This window comes from Macaca mulatta, chromosome 1 (assembly GCF_049350105.2).
Source record: "Macaca mulatta isolate MMU2019108-1 chromosome 1, T2T-MMU8v2.0, whole genome shotgun sequence".
Classification (NCBI taxonomy): Eukaryota; Metazoa; Chordata; class Mammalia; order Primates; family Cercopithecidae; genus Macaca; species Macaca mulatta.
The window spans coordinates 106614472-106638678 of record NC_133406.1 but is presented as its reverse complement, the minus strand read 5'-3'; the positions used below and the strand labels follow the sequence as shown (position 1 = coordinate 106638678).

The window sequence follows — 24207 nt, the reverse complement described above, 5'->3', positions numbered from 1 at the left end:
TTTGGAATGATGGAAATGTTCTATGCCCCAATCATGTTGGTATTACATAACTATGCCTTTGTCAGAATTAAAAGAATAGGCCAACTTAAAAAAGGATAAATTTTACTGTATATAAATTATACTTGAATAAACATGGCCTAAAAAGAGAGAACGCAGGTCGGCGCGGTGGCTCACGCCTGTAATCTCAGAACTTTGGGAGGCCAAGGGGGGGCGGATCACCTGAGGTCAGGAGTTCGAGACCAGCCTGACCAACATGGAGAAACCCCATCTCTACCAAAAGTACAAAAAAATTAGCCGGGCATGGTAGCGCATGCCTGTAATCCCAGCTACTTGGGAGGCTGAGGCAGGAGAATTGCTTGAACCCGGAAGGTGGAGGTTGCGGTGAGCCGAGATCGCGCCATTGCACTCCAGCCTGGGAAACAAGAGAGAAACTCTGTCTCAAAAAAAAGAGAAAGAATGAGAGAAGAGTGATGGAGGAAAAATAATGCAAACTGTTAAATGACATAATACCATCAAAAACACTAAATTCTCAAGGCTGTGATTAATAAAAGTTGACTAAAATGGTCAATATGTCACAGCAAATGACAGCATAGACTTCTCACCTGAAAACGAAAGTGCTGAAACGATTTTTGCTGCAACCAAGACTGCCTATGTGATTTCTCAGCGACCACATTAATGGCAAGATTAATTCTAAATACATAAAAAGTCTACAACCCTATTGTCTTGGTGATAACTAAGAAGAGCAGAAATTTAAGTAGCTCAGTTATTCTTGTGGTTGTACTATTAATTTGTATGTTTATGCTCTTTATTTTTTTTAATTTCTCTGAAGTTCACTTTAAATCCTTTGGTGTCTAGGGTCTATGAATACTGGTCTGACAACTACCTTACCTTGAGCCCGATCGAAACATCAACATCTAAATATTATTATTGTCCTTGATCCCTTTACTAAGACCTGAACTCAGTCTGTCAAATCTCATGGTTTATATAATCCCAGCATTCTCTCAAACCAGTGCCTGTCTCATTCTGCTACTCAAGTACCCAACTCTCCTACATAAACATCCATATTTAAATGAGACAAGGTTTTAGAATTTCCTCTGAAACTAGAAGGTGATGAGAAAATACTTCAATTATTATTAAGACAGAGAGCCACACAGTCCCAAGTTTCTCTCAGGAGGACAGATGTCCCTTACCACTCATAAATGAACAGCTGTTCAGGGTTGATCTCCATCCAAAGTACAAATTTGCTTTTCTAGGTCCCACAGTCCATCTGGTATCAACTAGTTCTACTTTCTCCACCTCCAATTTTTGTTTCCAAGATGAAATGGCTCATTTTAACTTCATTTTACTTTCCTTAATATTTCTCCTTCACAAGAAACACTTACTTCTCCAAGCCTACTTTCCTGACTTAGAATAGTGGTTTTGCAGATTTTTTTTTTTTTTTTTTTAAGACAGGGTCTCACCGTTGTCCAGGCTGGAATGCAGTAATGGGATCTCAGCTCACTGAAGCCTCGACCTCCCAGGCTCAAGTGATGCTCCCACCTCAGCCCCTTCAGTAGCTGGGACTACAGGTGCACACCGCCATGCTCAGCTAAATTTTTTGTATTTTTTTGTAGAGATGGCGGTGGGGGACATGTTGCCCAGGCTGGTCTCAAATTCCTGGACTCAAGTGATCCACCTTCCTTGGCCTCCCAAAAAGCTGAGATTACAGGCGTGAGCCACCGCACCTGGCCGGATGGTGTTTATCAATCAGAGAACCTCAGGCACTGAAACTCAAAGGATGACCCCAAAGAGGCTGAAACTCATTACATAAAGCATGTTTATTGTAGGTAGGACTTTAGTTCTGGGCTATTTTCTAATAAGTACTTGGAGGGGTCGAACATACGACACTGTCTCCTCTGGTAGGCTGGACAGATGAGCAGAAAGAAACTGAATGTTTCTGGAACGGGAAAATTAATCTCTATTCCTACTGTGCTGAAGATTTGACAGTACAAACAACCCAACTGCAGAGAGGCTCTAGCACGTACACTCTAGCTGGGAGTCTAGGCTACTCATTTTTATACAAATTACAAGCCTCTGGCACCACCCAGTGGCCTATCTGTAAGCAAACATGCTGTTACACAACAGCATTGGTACCAGGCAATATACAGAAGTTACAAATATAAACAAGGCAGTCACAATCCCTTTTGTAGCCAATTAATCAATTAGGAAAAATGAGTATATAACCATGATACAAGAGACATAAGTATCAATATCTTTTTTTAAAAAGATAAATAGAATGCTGTTGTGTTTGAACAGAGGAAAAGATTATATTTAGTTTCAGGGAGAAAGGAAACGCTTCTATGGAAAATTAGGTTTTAAGATGGGCCTTAAAAGACAGGCAGGATTTCAATGGGTAGAGTTGAGAAAGACATTCCACAGGACCAGAGCGAGAAAAGACATGGAGGTTAAAAACCTGACATGGTCAAGAAACATACACGGGTAGTCTAGTTTGGCTAGCCAGTAAGGTATAGTTGATAAGTTAAGAGGTATAATAAAAGCTTTGTTCTTGGGGGGGGGGGGTGTCAGGCATCAGGGAAATTATTTTGTCAAAGATAATAAGATGGACTAAAACGAAGGAAAAGGAATGAGAAACAAGTTTAAAAGCTATTATAGTTGCCAAGATAAGAAGTAATGAGGGGCTGTCTTGAGTGGACGGCAAAGGGAATTAAAAAGGGATCAACATGAGAATGGTCGTAAAGGGAGGTAATGTTTAGCTCAATAAGCAGTTACAAAGCTGAGTCAAAAAAGACAAGTTCTTAGTCTGGTGCCCAGAGGAAATCAAGTGACAAAAATGAGATGCTGGTAGGTGGGATAAGAGATTATTCTGAATATATTTAAAATCCAAGCTGACATGTTAGGTAGGAAAGTAGTGACAAACAAATTTAAGTTTGAAACTTAAATAAAGTAGGGCCAGAGATATAGACTTGTGAGTTATCCGTACAGAGAAACTTCAAAATCAAACACCTTGTAAATCATACCTCAAACAATTAGGCACCTAAGAAGGCTCTGGGAGAGGAAGTTCAAGGGAAGAATCTTCAGGAATACCTACTCTTAGAGAAAAGAAAGGAGAGCAGAGAGAAAAATTGAGAAGAACGAATGATAAAAATTAAATCTCTGGAAGTCAAGAATAAAAAGGTTTCAAGGTGGCCGGGCGCTGTGGCTCATGCCTGTAATCCCAGCACTTTGGGAGGCCGAGTTGGGCGGATCACAAGGTCAGGAGATCAAGACCATCCTGGCTAATATGGTGAAATCCCATCTCTACTAAAAATACAAAAAATTAACCAGGTGCTGTGGCGGGTGCCTGTAGTCCCAGCTACCTGGGAGGCTGAGGCAGAAAAATGGCATGAACCCGGGAGGTGGAGCTCGCAGTGAGGTGAGATCACACCACTGCAATCCAGCCTGGGTGACAGAGCAAGATTCCATCTCAAAAAAAAAAAAAAAAAAAAAAGGTTTCAACGTGAGGATAGGCTGGGCGCAGTGGCTCATGCCTGTAATCCCAGCACTTTGGGAGGCCGAGGCTGGAGGATCGCTTGAGCCCAGGAGTTTGAGACCAACCTGGGCAACACTGGGAGACTCTGTCTCTACAAAAAATTCAAAAATTAGGCCAGGCACAGTGGCTGACGCCTAAGTGATGCTGGTAATCCCAGCACTTTGGGAGGCTGAGGCGGGCGGATCACCTGAGGTCAGGAGTTTGAGACAAGTCTGGCCAAAATGGTAAAACCCTGTCTCTACTAAAAATACAAAAATTAGCCACACGTGGTGGCACACGCCTGCGATCCCAGCTACTCGGGAGACTGAGGCAGGAGAATCACTTGAACCTGGGAGGCAAAGGTTGCAGTGAGCCGAGATCGCACCATTGCACTCCAGCCTGGGCGACACGGCGAGACTCTGTCTCAAAAATAAATAAATAAAATAAAATAAAAAAATAAAAAGTAGGGTGTGGTGGTATACACCTGTAGTCCCAGCTACTTGGGAGGCTGAAGTGGGAGGATCACTTGAGCCCCAGAGGTCAAGATTGCAGTGAGCCATGATGGGGTCACTGTACTCCAGCCTGGGTGACAGAGCAAGACCCTGTCTCAGAAAAACGAAACCAAGAAGGTAAGGAGGACAGTCCATGCTTCCAAAAAATACAGAAAACAGTATACTGTTAAAAGGCTGTAAGAGTCAAAACAGCTTTTCCCCTGGAATTATCTCAGAGATTGAATGGAATGCTGATTTTCTCTCTAGTAAAGAATCATAAAACACTAGGATTCGGCTGTCTCTTAGGTCTATAAAAATTATTTCCTGGGCTGGGTGCAGTGGCTCATGCCTGTAATCCCAACACTTTGGGAGGCCGAGGCGGGTGGATCATGAGGTCAGGAGTTTGAGACCAGCCTGGCCAACATGGTGAAATCCCATCTCTACTAAAAATACAAAAATCAGCTGGGTGTGGTGGAGCATGCCTGTAATCCCAGCTACTGGGGAGACTGAGGCAGGAGAATCACATAAACTGGAAGGCGGAGGTTGCAGGGAGCCAAGATTGTGCCACTGCACTCCAGCCTGGGCCAAAGAACGAAACTCTTGTCTCCAAAAAAAAAAAAAAAAAAATTGTTTCCTTAAAAAACTCATTAGCTTACCAATATAGCATAACTATGTCTAAACAATGAAAAATGTCTTTATTCCTACTGCCATTTGAATACTTTATATACATATATTTATAAGAAATATTTAATTCTACCTTTCAGTTCATTTGCTTCATCATTTGGCTTTGAAAAGCCCTGGTTTTTTTTTTTTTTTTTTTTTTGGCCAGGCACTGTGGCTCATGCCTGTAAACCCCACACTTTAGGAGGCCAGACCGGGCGGATCATGAGGTCAACAGATCAAGACCATCTTGGCCAACATGGTGAAACCCCGTCTCTACTAAAAATACAAAAATTAGCTGGGCATGGTGGGATGCACCTGTAGTCTTAGCTACTTGGAGGCTGAGGCAGGAGGATTGCTTGAACCCAAGAGGAGAAGGCTGCAGTGAGCCAAGATCACGCCACTGCACTACAGGCTGGTGACAAAGCAAGACGCCATCTAAAAAAAAAAAAGTCCTGTTTTTAAAGATAGCATGCGTTATGAAAGAAAGAAAAGGGCTTTGGTGTCAAGCAGACCTGGGTTTGAATTCTACCTCTACCACCTGCTTTCGAGTTTTTCTTTTGTAAAATGGGATAATATCACCACCCTGCAGGAATTTAGAGGATTAAAGACAACGTATGCTAAGAGCCTGTTTGTACACAGTAGGCATTTATATTATTTTTCTAGTTTCCCATCTCTATACCAGACTACATTTCCTAGAAGCCTAGACTTCCTTACCACTCAGCAATGATTCTCCAAACATCGTATACAATATAGGACACAGTTCCAAGTCTATGAAATCTGCCTACCCATTCTCTCTGGCGTTTTAAAGAATTCAGAGAGCTCCGTTAATATCTTCTTTCAAGTATTCATGTTCTACGAACTACAGTAAGGCAGTCTACCCAGGAACCCATAATATAAGCCTCCCTAAGTTTTTCTCCCTCTTTTAATTAAAAAAATTTTTTTTTACTATTATTATTGTAGAGACGGAGTCTCACTCTCTTGCCGAGTAGTCTCAAACTCCTGAGCTCAAGTAATCCTCCTACCTTGGCCTCCCAAAGTGCTGGGATTATAGGCATGAACCACCACACCTGGCCTCTTCTCCCTCTTGAAGGTTCTGAGGATACCCAAGATGGAGGACTGCAAAGCAATCACCATGGATAATGATGAGGATTCAAACTATGAATAAGGAACTTTGTTCCTTCTTTGAATTAATGCCTTCTCTCCCTACTGGTAACATCAAATGCCCAGTGTTTATAGTTTACTGGCTTTAATTCTTTTTTTTTTTTTGAGACAGGGTCTCACTCTGTCACCCAGGCTGGAGTACAGTGTTGTGATCCTGGCTCACTGCAACCTCTGCCTTCCGGGTTCAAGCAATTCTCCTGCCTCAGCCTCCCAAGTAGCTGGGACTACAGGCGCATGCCACTGCAGCTGACTAATTGTTGTATTTTTAGTAGAGATGGAGTTTTGCTATGTTGGCCAGGTTGGTCTCGAACTCCTGGCCTCAGGTGATCCGCCCGCCTCAGCCTCCCAAAATGCTGGGATTACAGGCATAAGCCACCATGCGTGGCCTCTGGTTTTAATTCTAATAACAGTATTTCAGACTATGTCAGGAACGCACTCTAACCCTTCAGTGTTAATTTCCAGCAGCAGAACTAAGAAACTTTTTTTTTTTTTTTTTAAAGAGACAAGGTCTTGCTATGTTGCCCAGGCTGGCCTGAAACTCCTCGGCTCAAGCAGTCCTCCCAACTCAGCCTCCTGAGTAGTCAGGATTACAAGTACACGCCACTGCACCTGGCTGAGAGACCTTTCTATAAAAACATCCAAGCGCGTTTATCTCAATTTAACTAATTCTTAGGGATATCTACTTTTCATTTTGTTTCCATCTCGATTTACGTTTACATCAGAAGTCTGTTGCCATTAACAGTTTTTGCCATTTATATTTCAAATTTTTCTTAAATTGCTGGAGAGGATTTAAGATGAAAAAATCATGCTCCAAAGGTACAACTTACAATAAAACAGTGAAGAGAGGCTTAAAACATCAAGAAGTGCCTTCCTACAGGTTAGGTTAGAAGAAAGGGTCTAATGTTGGATCCTAAGTAAGGTTACCAAAACATACCTGGTAATGTGCCAATGATTAAAGTACACCAGAGGAATACAGTCACTTGGCTACCACTAGAGGTAAACCCTATAGTAGCTTTCCAGATGGCTAAGAAAAAACCAGGAAGAAAAAAAAAAAAAGGCATGTGAGGCAAATATGTATGCTTAACTACAGAACTTGGCCAGACTTCCTTAAATAGTATCTTCAGAGGATAAATAGCAAATATCTAATCTCAGATACAATGATGAAAATTTTTGCAATGACCCAATCCACTAGACATACTATTAATACATTTCATTAATAAGATGCCATCTTTGTCATATTAATTACTCCCCAGTGCCCTACTGGCAACCTCAAGGCAGCCTCCGTTCATTAATTTATCTGTATCATAACACATTTCTGAGGTTAGGTGGTACTTGAGAAATCTGGCTTCTGGCCCAGGAACTATGTCCTGCAGAGGTAAAGATTAAAAAAAAAAAAAAAAAAAAAAAAAAAAAAAAAAAAACCTGCTACAAAGAAGTGACTAATTCATAAAATTCATCACTCACCAATTTTTGAAAAGCTTTCAAAGACTTTCTACTCACTCCAAGAGCAGAATGACTAAATCAATAAAGAGCAAGTAGCCTCCTTTTCTGACTGATTTTAACAGCAATGACGTTTCTTGGGTACATTCGTGAAAATAAAAGATGAAGCTTTTAATATTACTACAAAGCTAAGCTAAAACTCAATGGCTTTTGGCTCTAAAATGAAAATATATAAAGTCACCACTCCATGCCTATTGCTGATTCAATTAATTCAGTTGCCTGCATTCCAAACAGGTGAGGGTAAACAGCAGATTATCTTAGCTCACTGATAATCTGCTTTAAAAAAAAAAAAAAAAAAAAAGGTAATTCAGTCTCAGAGACTTAAAAACTAACTCTAACACCAATGTTATGCAATACAAAGTCCTGTGTGGATACCGTTATTTCTCTTTTATAATCTGGGTATTTCCTAGACATGTTTAGAATAAACTTTTCTACAGCAAAAATAATGGAGTAATGAATCTATCTACTGAAAGCATTTTAATAGTCACTTTATGATTTTAAAAGTCTATAACTCACCTGATGAATACAAGACTTAGAGGATGAAACTCAAGATCCCAGTCTTTCACAACAGGGTGCGCTTCTATACAATGTCTCCTTACTAGAATCTGTTTGTTTTTAAAATGTCAGTATTGTTTTAAACTGGCAACAAAGAGGCTGCTTTCTTTCAGCTCTCTGTAGACAAGCTTCTGTCTTAGGTTGATCCTACTCAACACTAAGGACCATGGCACCGGGACTGATTCTTTTTTTTTTTTTTGAGACCAGGTCTCGCTCTGTTGCCCATACTAAAGTGCAGTGGTGCAATCTCAGCTCACCGCAGCCCGTACTCCTGGACTCGATCTTCCCACCTCAGCCTCCCAAGGAGATAGGAGTGCAAGTACTTGCCCCATGCTTGGCTATCTTTTTAACTTTTTGTAGAGACGAGGTCTCAACATCACCTAGGCTGGACTTGAACAACTAGGCTCAAGTGATCCTCCCACCTTGGCCTCCCAAAAGTGCTGGGATCACAGCTATGAGCCAACCGCACTTGGCCTGGCAGATTTTTATACATTTAATTGACTGCACTGAGCAGGGCGCAGAGGCTCACGCCTGTAATCCTGTTCTGGGAGGCTGAGGCAGGAGGACTGCTTGAGCCCAGGAGTTCGAGATCAGCCTGGGCAATATGGTGAAACCTCATCTTTATAAAAAATACAACAATTAGCCAGGTATGGTGGCGTGCACCTGTAGTCCCAGCTACTCGAGAGGCTGAGATGGGAGGATCACCTAAACTCAGGAGGTCGAGGTTGGAGTGAGCCATGATGGTGCCACTGCACTCCACCCCAGGTGACAGAGTGAGAACCTGTTTCAAAAATAAATAAATAGACTGCACTTTAAGAGGTTGGTGGTGAGAACTAAAAGGTCACTAGCATTCTTAGCCTTCCACTCCAACCATCCTAGGAAATACTACCTAATAAGATGTCATAATTCTTAAGTAAACACCTAAAACCCTGGAAATATAAAAATATCTTCAAGCTAGGTGCTGTGGCTATGCCTGTAATCCCAGCACTTTGGGAGGCCAAGATGGGAGCATCACTTGAGACGAGCTGGGCAAGTAAGACCTCATCTCTAAAAAAAAAAAAAAAAAAAAAAAAAAAAGGCCGGGCGCGGTGGCTCAAGCCTGTAATCCCAGCACTTTGGGAGGCCGAGACAGGCGGATCACAAGGTCAGGAGATCGAGACCAGCCTGGCTAATACGGTGAAACCCCGTCTCTACTAAAAAATACAAAAAACTAGCCGGGTGAGGTGGCGGGCGCCTGTAGTCCCAGCTACTCGGGAGGCTGAGGCAGGAGAATGGCAATGGCGTAGACCCGGGAGGCGGAGCTTGCAGTGAGCTGAGATGCGGCCACTGCACTCCAGTCTGGGCGACAGAGCGAGACTCTGTCTCAAAAAAAAAAAAAAAAAAATTAGCTAGGTATGGTGATATGCCTGTGGTCCCAGCTACTCAGTTGAGGTGGGAAGATCACTTGAGCCCAGGAGTTTGAGACCAGCCTGGGCAACAAAGTGAGTCCCTATCTCTACAAAAACCAAAAATAAAAAAAAACTTTAGAAGACAAAAAGTTTACAGTGTGGCCCACAGACTAGAAATACTGATTTACTATACACAGATGTTACCTGGGGATTCGTACCCAGCACATAAGGAAATAGAGTCCAAGTTATCTCTTTCAAAGTATTTTCTTTTCTCCTCCCACCCTTTCCGTCACCCGACACGGATCTTCAGAGTTTATAAAAACACAAATGATACAAATGCAATCTCAACCCATCTCACCACCACCCTGGAGAGTCCTTACCTTACAATGGAGAATTCAGACCCTGGATGATGGCAGTTAAAAGTTCATCAAATCTAAACTGATCACTGGTCTGAATGACACAGCCGCTTTCATTGCGATATTATCAGTACTTAATTTTCATGTGCCCTTGCCAAAAAGATGTGAAAGAAAAGCCAACAAAGGGTTTAAAACTCTTCATCTGTGCTGTCATATTATTAAGATGGTCCAGCTGTGGAGCTGAAAAAAGAACTCTTTGGCCGGGCACGGTGGCTAACATCTGTAAACCCAGCACTTTGGGAGGCCAAGGCGGGCGGATCATGAGGTCAGGAGATTGAGACCATCCTGGCCAACATGGTGAAACCCCTCCTCTACTAAAAATACAAAAATTAGCTGGTCAAGGTGGCGCATGCCTGTAATCCCAGCCACTCGGGAGGTTGAGGCAGGAGAATCACCTGAACCAGGAATTTGGAGGTTGCAGTGAGCTGAGATCGCGCCACAGCATCCCAGCCTGGCAACAGAGCGAGACTCCATCTCAAAAACAAACAAACAAACAAAAAACAAACAAAAAAAACCCCTCTTCATTCCTAACTCCCTAGCCCTGATTCACTTTAAAAAGAAATGAAAACCTTCTCCTCACACAGTTCTTTGATAATTTGTTGATGAGGATCACTGTACAGCCCAACAACAAGGAAAAAAATGTATTCCCTTCATGGCAAAAAAGGAAAGTATAAAGGGTAGTTGCAGGAGAGGTAAACAACATTGTAGCAGAAAGGGAAAGAATTGCAACACTGCCAACTCTGATCAGGTGTGCTAACAGAGAGACCAAGAAGAAGGAACCAATGAACAAAAAAATTTACTGATGTTTAAGAATACATTTTGAAATATACATACACCAATATCTAATATTCTGTCCTCTGGTTATGAACCCCCACCAGGGGATTCATGTTCAGAAGACAATTCTAGGTGGGCACTTACAAAGGACACGTCTAAGTTGATCAATTAAAAATCTGTTGGGAAAATTAACCAGTAAAATATGTTTTAAGGCGAAATGTAAAAGAAGCATAAATTGATGTATAACTTATTCAAAGCTATATCAATGATATGCAGAAAAAAACAAAACCTTTTTTGAGTGTGTACCACATGCTCTTAGATTACTAAGAGCTTTAAATAGATTCCCTATAATACTAACAATGACCCTGGGAGGTAAGCGGTATTATCACACTTTTAGAGTTGTGGAAATTAAGAGTCAGAGAAGTTTAAGTAACTTGCTCAAGGTCACATGGCTAAGAAATATTAGTCTAGTATTTAAACCTTAAAATTAAATTAAAAGTCTGTCCAATCTCTAAAGACTGTCCTTTTCTCTTTATATCTTACTGATACACATACACACCATCACTAATCATTTTATTCCAGTACATAATTAGCGTTTTCTAAGTCAGTCATCAAATGGAATAAAAATCACCAGCGTCACTCAATCTTTTCCCACTACAAATCATAAAGATATTAGGAATCAGCCAGGGCTGCCTTCCAGTCACTTAGCTTTTCTGTCACATGCCATGAGCCTCTAGTCTCTGCTACCAGAAACCTGAAAGCTTCAGGAAAACTGCATTTATAAGTATGTTCTGACTCCCTTTTTGGCACCAACCCATGCTGCTGAATGCCCAGGATGTTTCTTCTGCTAACCAAGAATTCTTCAGACCAGCTACAAAAGAAAGAGCAGCCACTATTTATTTATTTATTTTTTTACAAAAAAATTCCCACTATATCCTAAAAAGTCGGAATTCTGAAATAGACTGGACTCAGACACCAACTAAAAGCAGCATCACTCATCACTCCCCAGCTTTTAGTTACAAGCAGCTAAATATTCTCCTCTAAATACCAAGGGATGACAACCCAAAGCTGTGAGAGGGGAAGAGATCTGATTTGACAACAGGCTGAACAGAACGCAGGCTAAGTTCCAGTTTTTAACAACGTAAGAAATATGATCGACACACAGACAAAATACAATGAAAATGAATAAAGAAGAAAAGAAGACATGGGGTAGGGGACACGCACTCACTCCTAGGCATAAGTCATTTGAAGACATACAGCAATAGTTTAGGACGGAAAGACAAGAAGCCCACAGACAATTAAACTTGTAAAAGTAATTCAACCAGAGCTGGAACAAAGCCAAGAACAACACCCAAACTCTTTGGGAAACTGGTAGGAATTTTATGACTGTAGTGGTCAGCAGTTGAGCATCAGGGTAGTCTGTCTTGAACTCAAGAATTTTAATGCCTCCAACTCCCACTCACCTTTCCTCCTTTTATCACTGAAGTAAGGCCAGGTTGAGCTCCTGAGAAAATAGGTCTGTCGATTCACTGAAGGACTGAGAAAAGTTAAAATTTACATGGCAAAGGTGTGTCTTCTACTGAACATAATAAAAATATTTATGAATACACTTCAGTATGTTTAGGCCTTCTCAAAACTATTTAAAAGCAGAATAATTTATCTAATTCTAATTACTGAATAACCCACACGCATATGGAAATAAAATGAACCAACATGAAGATTAGAAGCCAGGCAAGTAATCTCCCAGCTCCACTAAAACGTAAAGTCATTTAAAAGGATAACCTGAATCTTTTTAACGCTAAACCATAACCAAACAACCTCTCAACAAGAAGCCACAGAGCAGAGGGGGAAATCCCGGAGAGAATGTGATAGCGCTAGTGCCGGTTTGTTTACAGAGACTCCAGTAACAATCATGAGTCAGAAATTCAAGCCACCAGATGCTTTCCAACTAACAGGGACCAAATGGGACCGTTCTAAGATATCCTAAAAGATTTGGGAGTTAGAGGAGGTAAACTAAGAGAATTATAACACAAAGGGTACAAGACCACAAGGCAACAACCGACTCCGGGATTCTTGGACCTCCGCCTTCCGTACAAAGTGCTGGGCCTGGGAACTTGGGATGGGGGAGGGGGACCCATTGCGCGGTGGCCCTGAGGTGAGGGGGAGACGCAGGGCGAGCCATGTCCCTCAATCTAAGGGGAGAAATAGGAGCGCACAAATGGGTCACCCAACGAAGCAAGGCGTCCCTGTGAACTGTGGGGCTGGCTCTTGGGGGCAACCCCAGGGCTGACCTGAGGAAAGGACAACCAGTATTCCCGGCGATGACTTCGGGTCGGCGGAAGGAAAAGACCTGAGCGCTAAGAGCTTGGGAAAGGGGTCAGGCCCATCCTTAAGGGAAACCGGCTGGGGAGCGGAGAGGGGGCAGGCCGAGCCGGAACGAGACACAGACCGGGTAAGGTCAAGGGGGGGGGTGTCCGGCTGGGGCAGTTACAAGCACGGGAATCGGCGAGGCTCAGCAGCCCGCTTCCCGTCTTGGGTCATCCTTCTGCTAGCGGCTGCTCCGACTGTTCCAGGCCCAGCCGCCCCGTCCACTGCCACCACCAACGCCGCCGCCATCTTACACTGGCCAGCGGCCGCCACCACCACCGCCTCCGCTCTCTGCGCTTGCGCCTGCGCTGCCACGCTTTCCGGCCCCGTTTGCGACGATGTGCTCGAGAAGACTGAGGGAAGAGTGGTCGCGCGAGCTCACGGCTCGCAACCCTCCTCGAAGGACGCACAAGGGGCGGGGCTTAAGACCAACGGAAAACAGAGGGAGGGGCGCGTGCGCATTACCGAAGAGGCAAAGTTGTTTTTGTAGTTTCTTTGGGCTTGCTTTTCTTGTGATACTCAAAACAAATGCGAGTTAGGGGCTTCCCAGAGTTGTGATAGAAATAAACTAAATTGCCAGGCTACCTCCTGGATGATGGCCAATTTTGCCGTTTTTGAATACTGGGAACGAGCAATGATTGCCACAAGGATTTTTCTGAAAATACCCGTTTCCTTTCAGGACTTCGTTTCCTTAAGTGGTTTCTATACTATCGAGGCCCATTTTCCCCTCAGAGTCTCCATTTACGTATTCTTAAAGAAGGGGCTCAGTAGCTTGAGGTGTAGCTATTCCAGAGGCTCTTTTCTGAAGAGGGGTGGTGTGGTAAAAGTTCCCATATCGGGTGATATGGGGTGACTGTTGTACCCTGTTTCGTTATGACGCCTACAGGAACCGTGCAGAGGATTAATCCCAGCTGCCAAGCTGGGGAATTTTTTTTTTTCCAACCAGAAGGCCAGGGTGCAAAAATCTGACCCTTTCTCACCTCCCCTACCGCTACTCTCCTAGTCCAAGTCATTATATATTACTTAAGACTACCGCAATAGAAACTTACCTCGTTTGTCTACTTCCATTATTGCCATTGCAATTAAACATAAGGCAGCCAGAGTGATTTTTTTAAATGTAAGGTCTGGCCGGGCGCGGTGGCTTATGCCTGTAATCCCAGCACTTTGGGAGGCGGATGTGGGCGGATGCGGATCACTTGAGGTCAGGAGCTCAAAACCAGGCCAACATGGTGAAACCCGTCTCTACTAAAATTACAAAAAAAAAAAAAAAAAATTACCCGGCGTGGTGGAGCGTGCCTGCAATCCCAGCTACTTGGGAGGCTGAGGCAGGAGAATCGCTTGAACCCGGAGGTGGAGGTTGCAGTGAGCTGAGATCGCACCACTGCACTCCAGCCTGGGTGATGGAATGAGACTCCATCTCAAAAAAAAAGTAAGGTCGTATTATTTCCCCAGTCCCCACCTTGTTCAAAACCTCCAGTAGCTTCCCATCACATAATAAAAGTCAAAAGTATGATAGCCTTAGAGGCCATCAAAAAATCAGTTGCCTCTAAGAAGGGCCCTACATGATCTGATCTAGCACCTGCCTATTTATCTGATTCATCTCCTCCCGCACTGCCTAGCTCTGTTCTAGCCTCACTAGCCTTACTGTCACTCCAATCAAAGCATGTCCCAGCCCTAAGGTTTTTTCCTTTTCTTGGAATGTTCATCTACTAGATCTTTACTAGACTTGAAGTGACTATTGAAATCCTACTTCCTAAGGCAGGCAGCTCTTGACTATTTTAACTAAAATGAAACCTCATGCCATTATTCTCCTCTATCCCCTTCCTCTGCATTGTTTTTTTCGTAACATTTTTTACCTATAACATTTAATCTAAAATTACATATTTGTAATCCAGCTATACTACTAGAATATAAATTCTTGAGGGCAAGGACTATGTTTTTATCAGTTTTGTAATCTCAACACCTAGAAGAGGACTACAGCACAAAGTAGCTATTTAATGCCCCACCATCCTATTCATTCTTTCATTCATTCAGTCAACAACTATTTATTGAATTCCTGCTCTGGAAGGCCCTGTTCTATGTGCTGGGGCTGCAACGGTGAATAGAACCAAGATTCTTGCATTCATGGAACTTACTAGTGCAAGGGTTGGGAGCATAGGAGGAGGGGAAAGACACACAGATAATAAAGTTATTAAGAGTACTGTAAAGGAAAATAAAGCAGAATAAAAATGGGTTACATGGATGGGTGTGCTCTTTTACATAGTGGGTTCAGGGAAGGCTCCTCTGCTGAGGTGACATCTAAATAAAGGTTTGAAGTGAGACAGTAAGCTATACATACTTGGGAAAGAACATTTCAAGCAGAAGAAACAACAAGGTAAAGACCCTGCAGCTTGAGTGTGCTTGGCAAGGAAGCCACCGTGGCAAAAGAAGAGATAGGAACTTAGTTTGGAGAAACAAGATGGGAGCCAGATCACTTACCGACTTATGGACCAATGAAAGGACTTTGAATTTTATCCTAAGAATGCTGGGAAGCCATGGAGGGTTTTGAGTAAAAGAGTGGCATGATCTGATTTGTAATTGAAGATGTTCACTGTGGTTGATTCTTTGAGAACTCCCTATAGGGAAGCCAAATAGAAGCTAAAAGACCAGTTAGGAAGCTATTGAAGAAGACCTACAAGACGAGTGTTGCAATGAAAGTGGTAGGATTCAGGATGTACTCTGAAAGTGGTAGAGAGGTGATGTGTTAATAGATTGAATGTGGGGGACAAGATAAAGACAAGAATCAAAAATCAGTAAAAAAGTACAAAAGTCAAAGTACAAAATACAAAAATCAGTTTGATTTGAGTAACTGGATAGTGATGTCGTTTACTGAGATAGCGCATGTGGGGAGACAGGAGCAAGGGTTTCTTTTTTTGGCAGGGGGAACGTCCAATTTTACTTCAGACATATGAAAGTGGAGATCCCTATTAGATTTCCGAATGGAGTTACTGAGTAAACAATGGGAAATATGAACCTGGAGCTCATAGAAGGGACAGTGAGAGGTATAAATTAAGGAGTAGTTAAGTTATAAATGGCATACATAGCCACGGGGTGGAGAGAAATCAATGTGGAAGAAAAGAGAAGCAGTTTAAAGACTGAGACCTCTAATCCTGAGGCATTCCGAAATAAAGGTCAGAGAGGAGGAACATACAACAAAATTTATTTTAAAAGAGTAGCCAGGAAATAGGAAGAAAACTCAAAAGTGAGGGGTCTTATAAAACAAACCAAAAAAAGGCTTCAAGAAGGGGCTATAATCTCCATCATTCCTGCTCATAAAACAGGTTAAGATCACTGAAAATTGACCATCGGATTTGGAAAATGGAGGATCAGACCATGGCAAGTCATCTTAGTGGAGCTATAGGGATAGAGGCCTCTCTTTCTACGATCTGCTTTTTGTACCGTTTTGTGGACACAATGGTTATTACCACCAAATCAATTGCCATTACCACTGAATTGTCCCTTTCTTATTTGGGCTTTCCTATTTGAGGTTGTGATGATTATTATCCCTTGTGTATCTATCTTATCTCTCTAATCATTTATTCAATTAGCTTCTCTTCCCCTTCATTCTATGTGTTCTTTCAGTGATTGTATCCATTCTTACATTTAAACTACTGTCCAGGGCTGGGCGCAGTGGGTCACATCTGTAATCCCAGCACTTTGGAAGGCCAAGGTGGGTGGATCATTTGAGCTCAGGCCCAGCCTGGGCAACATGGCAAAACCTCGTCTCTCCAAAAAATACAAAAATTAGCTGGGCATGGTAGTGTGACCTGTAGTCCCAGCTACTCAGGAGGCTGAGGTAGGAAGATCTCTTGAGCCTAGGAGGCAGAGGTTGCAGTGAGCTGAGGTCACACCACTGCACTCCAGCCTGGATGACAGAGTGAGACCCTGTTTCCAAAAAAAAGAAAAACTACCATCTACATAATGATGACTTCCAAGTCTTTATTTCCAACTCAGGCTTTAGACTCACATACCTGATGGCCAATGGCACTTTTTTTTTTTTTTTAACAGCTTTCTTTCTCCTTTTTTCTCTTTCTTTCTTTCTCTTTTCTTTCTTTTTCTTCCCTCCCTCTCTTTCTCTTTTCTTTTCTCTTTTTCCTTTCTCTCTCTCTCTCTTTTTTTTCTTTCTCTCTTTCTTTCTAGACAGAGTCTCTGTCGCTCAGGCTGCAGTGCAGTGGCACAATCTTGGCTCACTGCAACCTCAGCCTCCCAGGTTCAAGCTGTTCTCCTGCCTCAGCTTCCCGAGTAGCTGGGATTACAAGCACCCGTCACGACACCCGGCTAATGATTATATTTTTAGTAGAGATGAGGTTTCACCATGCTGGCCAAGCTGGTCTTGAACTCCTGGCCTCAAGTGATCCACCCACCTCGGCCTCCCAAAGTGCTGGGATTACAGGCATAAGTCACCGCACCCAGCCTTTAACAGCTTTATTCATATAAATTCACATACATATAATTCACATACAGTTCATTCATTTGAAGTATATAATTGGCCAGGCACAGTGGCTCACTCCTGTAATCCCAGCATTTTGGGAGGCTGAGGCAGGCAGATTGCTTGAGTCCAGAAGTTCGAGACCAGCCTGGGCAACATGATGAAACCCCATCTCTACAAAATAAAATACAAAAATTAGCCAGGTGTGGTGGCATGCACCTGTAAGTCCCAGCTACTTAGAAGGCTGAGGTGGGAGGATCACTTGAACCCAGGAGGCAGAAGTTGCAGTGAGCTGAGATCACACCACTGTACTCCAGCCTGGGCAACAGAGGGAGAGGCTGTCTCAAAAAGAAACAAACAAACAAACAAAAAGTATAAATTCACTCATTTAAAGTATATACTTAAATGGCATTTTTTGGGGAAAAAATGTATTCCTAGGTTAAAAAAAAAAAGTATACATTTCAATGGCTTTTTGTATACTTATAGATACATGTGACTATCACCACAGTCAATTTTAGAGTATTTTCACCACCTCAAAAAGAAACCTAGTGCCTTTTAAGCTAATCTCCATTCCATCTTCCCATTCCCCCAACCAGAACCCTAAGAAACCATTCATCTATTTTCTGTGTCTATAGATTCCTTAACTCTAGACTTTCATATGAATGGAATCACATAGTATGTGGTCTTTTGTGACTGGCTTCTTTAACTTAGCACAATGTTTTCAAGGTTCATCCATGTTGTAGCATTAATCAGTACTTCATTTCACCTTATGGCCAAATAATATTCCATAGTGTGGATGAACCACATTTTATGTGTTCATCTGTTGATGAATATTTCAGTTGTTTCCACCTTTTGGCTATTATGAATAATGTTGCTATCAACATTAATATACAAGTTTCTGTGTGAATGTGTTTTCATTTCTCTTGGGTATATACCTAGGAATGAATGGAATTGCTGGGTCATATGGTTAACTCTATATTTAAACATATGAGGAACTGCCAGGCTGTTTTCCAATGCAGTTGTACCATTTTACATTCCCAGCAGCAGTGTATGAAAATTCCAATTTCTCCCCATCCTTGACAACACTTATCTCACTTTTTTATTCTAGTCATCCCAGTGGTTGTGAAGTGGTATCTCATTGTGGTTTTGATCTGCAATTCTCTGATGACTAATGATGTCGAGTATTTCGTCATGTGCTTACATAGGTCATTTTTATGTCTTTTCTGGAGGAATGTCTATTCAGATCCTTTGCCCACTTTTAAATTGACTTTTCTTTAAAAAAAAAAAAAATTTTTTTTTCTTTTTTTTTTTTTTTGAGTCAAAGTCTTGCTCTGTCCACCCAGGCTGTAGTGCACTGGTGTGATCTTGGCTCACTGCAACTTCTGCCTCCCAAGTTCAAGCAATTCTCTTGCCTCAACCTCCCACATAGCTGGGACTACAGGTGCACGCCACCACGCCCAGCTAATTTTTGTAGAGACTGGGTTTCGCCATGTTGGCCAGGTTGGTCTCAAACTCCTGACCTCAGGATATCTGCCCACGTTGGCCTCCCAAAGTGCTGGGATTACAGGCATGAGCCACCACACCCGGCCAAAAAACAATTTTTCAAGGAACCGTGTCTCACTCTGTTGCCCAGGTTGGAGTACAGTGGTTATTCACAGGCACGATCATAGTATAATGCAGCCTTGAATTCCTGGCCTCAAGGGATCCTCCTGCGTAGCTAGGACTACAAGTGCATGCCACCATGCCCAACAGATTTTCTTTTTTCTTTTTTGAGACAGGTCTTGCTCTGTCATGAACACAGTTTATCGCAACCCTGACTTCCTGGGGTCAAGCAATCCTCCTGCCTCAGACTCCCGTGTAGCCGGGACCACAGGCACATGCCACCATGTCCAGCTAATTTTTTTTTTTAGAGACAAGGTCTCTTTGTTGTCCAGGCTGTTCTTGAACTCCTGAGCTCAAGCAATCCTCCTGCCTTGGCCTCCCAAAGTGCTGGGATACAGATGAGAGCCACCACACCCAGCCCAGACTTTTTTTTTTGAGATGGAGTTTTGCTCTTGTTGCCTGGGCTGCAGTGCAATGGTGCGATCTTGGCTCACTGCAACCTCCACCTCCTGAGTTTAAGTGATTCTCCTGCCTCAGCCTCCCAGGTAGCTGGGATTACAGGCACCCGCCACCACATCCAGTTAATTTCTGTATTTTTAGTAGAGATGGGGTTTCACCACGTTGGCCACACTGTTCTCAAACTCCTGACCTCAGGTGATCCACCCGCCTCGGCCTCCCAAAGTGCTGGGATTACAGGCGTGAGCCACCATGCCTGGCCCAGATTGCCTTTTTATTATTAAGGATATATTCTAGATACAAGTCTCTTATCAGATATGTGATTTGCAAATATTTTCTCCCTTTCTGCAGGTTGTGTTTCATCATGATGTCCCTAAGGCACAAAACTTTTAAATTTTGATGTGTTCAAACTTATATTTTTGTTGTTGCTCATGCATTTGGTGTCATATCTAAGGATCCTTTGCAAAACCCAAAGTCATGAAGATTTTACCTCTGTGTTGTCTTCTAAGAACTTTAGTTTTAATTCTTTTATGTCATTCATCGATTTTATCTTTTGTAAATAGTGTGAGGTAAAAATTGAACTTCAATCCTTTGCATGTGGCTATCCAGTTGTCCCAGCACCATTTGTTGAAAAACTATTATTTCCATATGGGATGGTCCTGGCACCCTTGTCAAAAATCAATTGACTATATGTATGAGTTTATTTCTGGAATCTTAATTCTATTCCACTGATCACCACATCAATTCTTGTGCCAGTTCCACATTGTATTTTTTCTTTCTTTTTTTTGGACAGGGTCTCACTTTATTGCCCAGGCTGGAGTGCAGTGGTGTGATCTCGGCTCACTGCAGCCTTGACCTCCTAGACTCAAGTGATCCTCCCACCTCAGCCTCCCAAATAGCTGGGACCATGTCTGGCTAACTTTTTAAAATTTATTTTACGTAGAGACAAGGTCTCGTTATGTTGCCCAGGATAATATTGAACTCCAGGGCTCAAGGGATCCTCCTGCTTTGGCATCTCTAAGTGCTGGGATTACAGGCATGAGCCACTGCACCCACCCTTAACTTTTTTGTAGAAATGGGGTCTCACTGTGTTGCCCAGGCTGGAGGATTTTTTTGTATGCAAGATAATGCCATCTGTGAATATAGTTTTGTCTCTTCCTTTCCAATCTGGATGCCTTTTATTTCTTTCTCTTGCCTAATTGTTCTGGATAGAACATTCAGAACAATGCTGACTTGAAGTGGAAAGAGTGAATATCCTTGTGTTCCTGATATTGGAGGAAAAGTATTCAGTCTTTCACCATTAAGCTATGATGTTAGCTATAGGTTACTCATAGGTGCAATTTTATGAAGTTGACAAAGTCCCCATCTATTCCAGCCAATGGCACCTTAACATTCCAAAACTGAACTCACTTTTGCTCTACCTTCTGTCAAACCCAAACTGTTCTGATTCTTGATATTTCTTAGTTGGCACCACTATTAACCTGTCTTAGGTTGGATTCTCTAAAAGCAGAGCCTGAGAAAGTGATTCTGTACAAATGGTTTATTGAGGGAGTGCTCTCAAGTAAAACCTGTAACAAAGTGAGGGAAGCAATATAGGACAGGGGGGAAAGTTACCCAAAGATATAGATTCAGATGGTAAGTTTAGCCTCCACTAGGAACTCTGGAACATAAATGGCACCACATTTGTCCTACCTTGAGGAAACGGGGAGGAATTTTGTAATATTTCTTTTTTTTGAGACACAATCTCGCTCTGTCACCCAGGCTGGAGTGCAGTGGTGCAATCTCGGCTCACTGCAACCTCTGCCTCCCAGGTCAGGATAAATTTTTGCTTTTTCCAAAATGGAAAATGTTCAGTGTAATCAACTCACCATCAAGTGTCTAGTTGTTCTCCTTGAGTAGTACTGAACTGGGGGTTCAGCATTGGTCTCTGTTGCTGACAGGTCTCTATTGTTGAACACTCAGCAATAGCAGTAGCTAGGTCAGCTTTGGGTGAGAGGAGTCCATGTTACTAGGCCAATGAGTAGCGTCCATCTCTGCCACCATGGTGATTCTATTCATGAGTACACTGTGCAAGCACTGGGATAGCTGAGGTAGTTCTGATAAATTCATCCTGTCCAACATGGTGAAACCCTGTCTCTACTAAAAATACGAAAATTAGCCGGGTGTGGTGGCAGGCGCCTGTAATCCCAGCTACTTGGGAGGCTGAGGCAGGAGAATCGCTTGAACCTGGGAGGTGGAGGTTGCAGTGAGCCAAGATCTCGCCATTGCACTCTAGCCTGGGTGACAAGAGCAAGACTGTCTCAAAAAAAAAAAAAAAAAAAAAAACCAAAAACATCTTGTCCATCTGGTTACTTCGTCCTTTGCTGGCAATGCTTTAATAGGCTCCACTCTCCCTGGCCCATCCAAATACTCTTCATCCAACCTTGTCACCCATTTTTAAATCTTGTTTCTTCCAGGCCCCTGACCAGCAAAGCCAGTGACCATGAGTTCTTGTATAACTTTATCTCCAGCCACTTTTTTCTTTTCTCAAAGGAAATGATCAAGTACATTGCCTGAAGCCCTACACGTTAAGATTTCCCTCATCTTTGTCTTTCATGACCACCTGAGTAGGTCTCAGTGAGAGGCTGTAGTCCATCTGGCTTGCCCCAGCATAACAAGGCAGTCTTACCCATAAACCAGGCCTAGAGTTTTTCCTCCTTTGTAAGGTGGCTGAAGGAATTTTTGTATGGCCAGAGGCATGAGCTAAGAAAAAGGTATCAGTGCACCAGAGTAGGTGACATGGGAGTGCTGGGGCCCCTTGTTCAATTTAACTTACTTGTGCCACTAAGTTTGCTTGGGCTTCTTCCCAAATGTACCATTTCCATTGTAGTAAGATGGTTTGCTGCTGTATACACTCAACCTCATGACTTGGAAGGTCTAATGATAACCAGCTGGTTATATGGGCAACTGGTCACACTTGATATCACTTGATATCTCATGGCCAGACGCTGAGTCTCTTCCAGGGCCTAACAGCAAGCCAGAAAATGCATTTCAAATGGTAAAACTTTTTCTGCTAAAAATGGCATCACCTTACTCCAGAATCCTGGAGGTCTGGGCTGGAACTCTCCCTCCTACTGGGTATTATCAAAGAATCTACAATCTCTTCCTACCATAGATACCTCTAGTACAATGGAATTTTCCAGGTGATATGGCCCCCTGGACCTGTTGCAGAGCTGTTCCTTGCATACCCAAGTGCAGAATATGCTGCCTCCAAAACCGTAAGAGGCCTGCAATAACCTGTACTTTACTTTAGAGGCGATGTTCTAGAATGCTTCAGACCACTGAACTAAAAATTTCACCAGTCGCAGGCCCCTGCATCTTTGCAGCATTTATCCCCTACCACCTTGAGTAAATATGTCTAACCAAGGAATCCAGGGTACTTGACATTGCTTGGTTGTAGGGTCTGATTAACATATCCTTAATACCTGATTAATATAACTTTTTTTTTTTTTTTTTTTTTAAGACGGAGTCTCACTCTGTTGTCCAAGCTGGAGTGCAATGGCGCAATCTCAGCTCACTGCAACCTCTGCCTCCCAGGTTCAAGTGATTCTCCTGTCTCAGCCTCCCAAGTATCTGAGACTACAGGCACACGCTACCACGCCCAACTAATTTTTGTATTTTTAGTAGGGACAGGGTTTCACCATGTTGGCCAGGTTGGTCTCAAACTCCTGACCTCAGGTGATCCACCCACCTCAGCCTCCCAAAGTGCTGGGATTACAGGTGTGAGCCACCACGCCGGGCCAGATAGTAAATATTTTCAATTTTGCCGGCCATATGGTCTGTGTTGCAACTACTGCATTCAGTCATTGTAGCACAAAAGCATCCACAGACAATATGTTAATAAATGATAGTTGCATGTTAATAAAACTTTATTTGCAAAAACAGGTAATGAGCCAGATTTGGCCTGTGGGCTGTAGTTTGTGATCTAGCTAGATTAGCAGCTACATACCTATACAACAGCCTGTTACTTTGTCCAGTAAAGAAAGCATATCCAACACAGCACTGCAATTGGGACTACTACTTGCTTAAGTTTGTAGTATTTCATTGTTATTCACTATAGGCCATCTAGTTTTTGCATAGGTCAAACAGCTGAAACTGAATGTGACTATAATGGAGATAACACCCCTACAACCTTTGTCTTTAAGGGTTGAACTCATCTCTGCCATTTTCCCCAGAATACAGTATTTTTTATTTTCTATCTTGGCAGAGGTGGGGGTGCAGTTTCAGGAGCATGGCCTTTCTGCCAAAACTGCTAAACATGTTCATTCTGATTATACATTTGGAAACGGGGGATATGATCATAATGCGGGGTTTTTGGACACATTGTAAGAGCAGGGTTAGGGGTGTTGAGGGGAAGACACTGTGGTGGTACTTCGGGTTCCTGGGTATCAGTGCCAACTCAGAACCCTGTAACCCTGTTTCCCAACTCAAAAACATCTACATATTCTTTTCCCAGTGTTTGGCTGTGATATTTTAAAATATATATTTGGTCTTCAACCCCTTTTCCTGGAATATAACTTCTAAAATCCTTGAAATCTTCAAAGTGATGTCTTATCATATTCCAATGAGTTGACTGATGGTTGCCATCCCCCTAGGTAGCTTCAGGATGGGGGCCAGTCAACAAAAAAACTAAAGCAGTATTAGAGGGTTGGAACTTTCAACCCCACCCCCAAACCTCTAGAGAAAACAGAGGGGCTGAATTTTAAATTAATCACCAATGGCCAATGGTTCAACTAATCATGCCTACATATAAAGCCTCCAAAAAGACCCAAAAAATACAAGATCCAGACAGCTTCCAAGATGTAAAACACATGAAGGT

The 24207-nt window shown here is 42.6% G+C and overlaps 1 protein-coding gene and 2 long non-coding RNA genes across 52 annotated transcripts in view; 1 reads left to right on the top strand and 2 right to left on the bottom strand.

Moving 5' to 3' along the window:
• DCAF8 (DDB1 and CUL4 associated factor 8) overlaps window positions 1–13178 on the bottom strand; it is a 46608-nt gene extending 33430 nt beyond the window's left edge. For 6 of the 50 annotated variants that reach the window (XR_013396190.1, XR_013396193.1, XM_015113391.3 and 3 more), the window contains exon 1: window positions 13078–13178. The gene's annotated coding sequence lies outside the window, so the exon portion shown is untranslated. Of the gene's footprint in view, window positions 1–314; window positions 413–5684; window positions 5779–6757; window positions 6848–11919; window positions 12036–12747 lie in introns of those variants that run through there. The other 44 variants (XR_013396191.1, XM_077940759.1, XM_077940640.1 and 41 more) reach the window with 21 other exon arrangements.
• On the top strand, window positions 12380–13423 carry LOC144330274 (uncharacterized). The gene is made up of 2 exons (XR_013396302.1): window positions 12380–12553; window positions 13030–13423. It is a non-coding gene; the product is annotated as an uncharacterized LOC144330274 (long non-coding RNA).
• A 7451-nt stretch (window positions 13424–20874) lies between these two features.
• Window positions 20875–22920, bottom strand: LOC144330268 (uncharacterized). The gene is made up of 2 exons (XR_013396297.1): window positions 21620–22920; window positions 20875–21147 (listed from the first exon to the last, which is right to left on the bottom strand). It is a non-coding gene; the product is annotated as an uncharacterized LOC144330268 (long non-coding RNA).
• Window positions 22921–24207: the final 1287 nt, after the last annotated feature.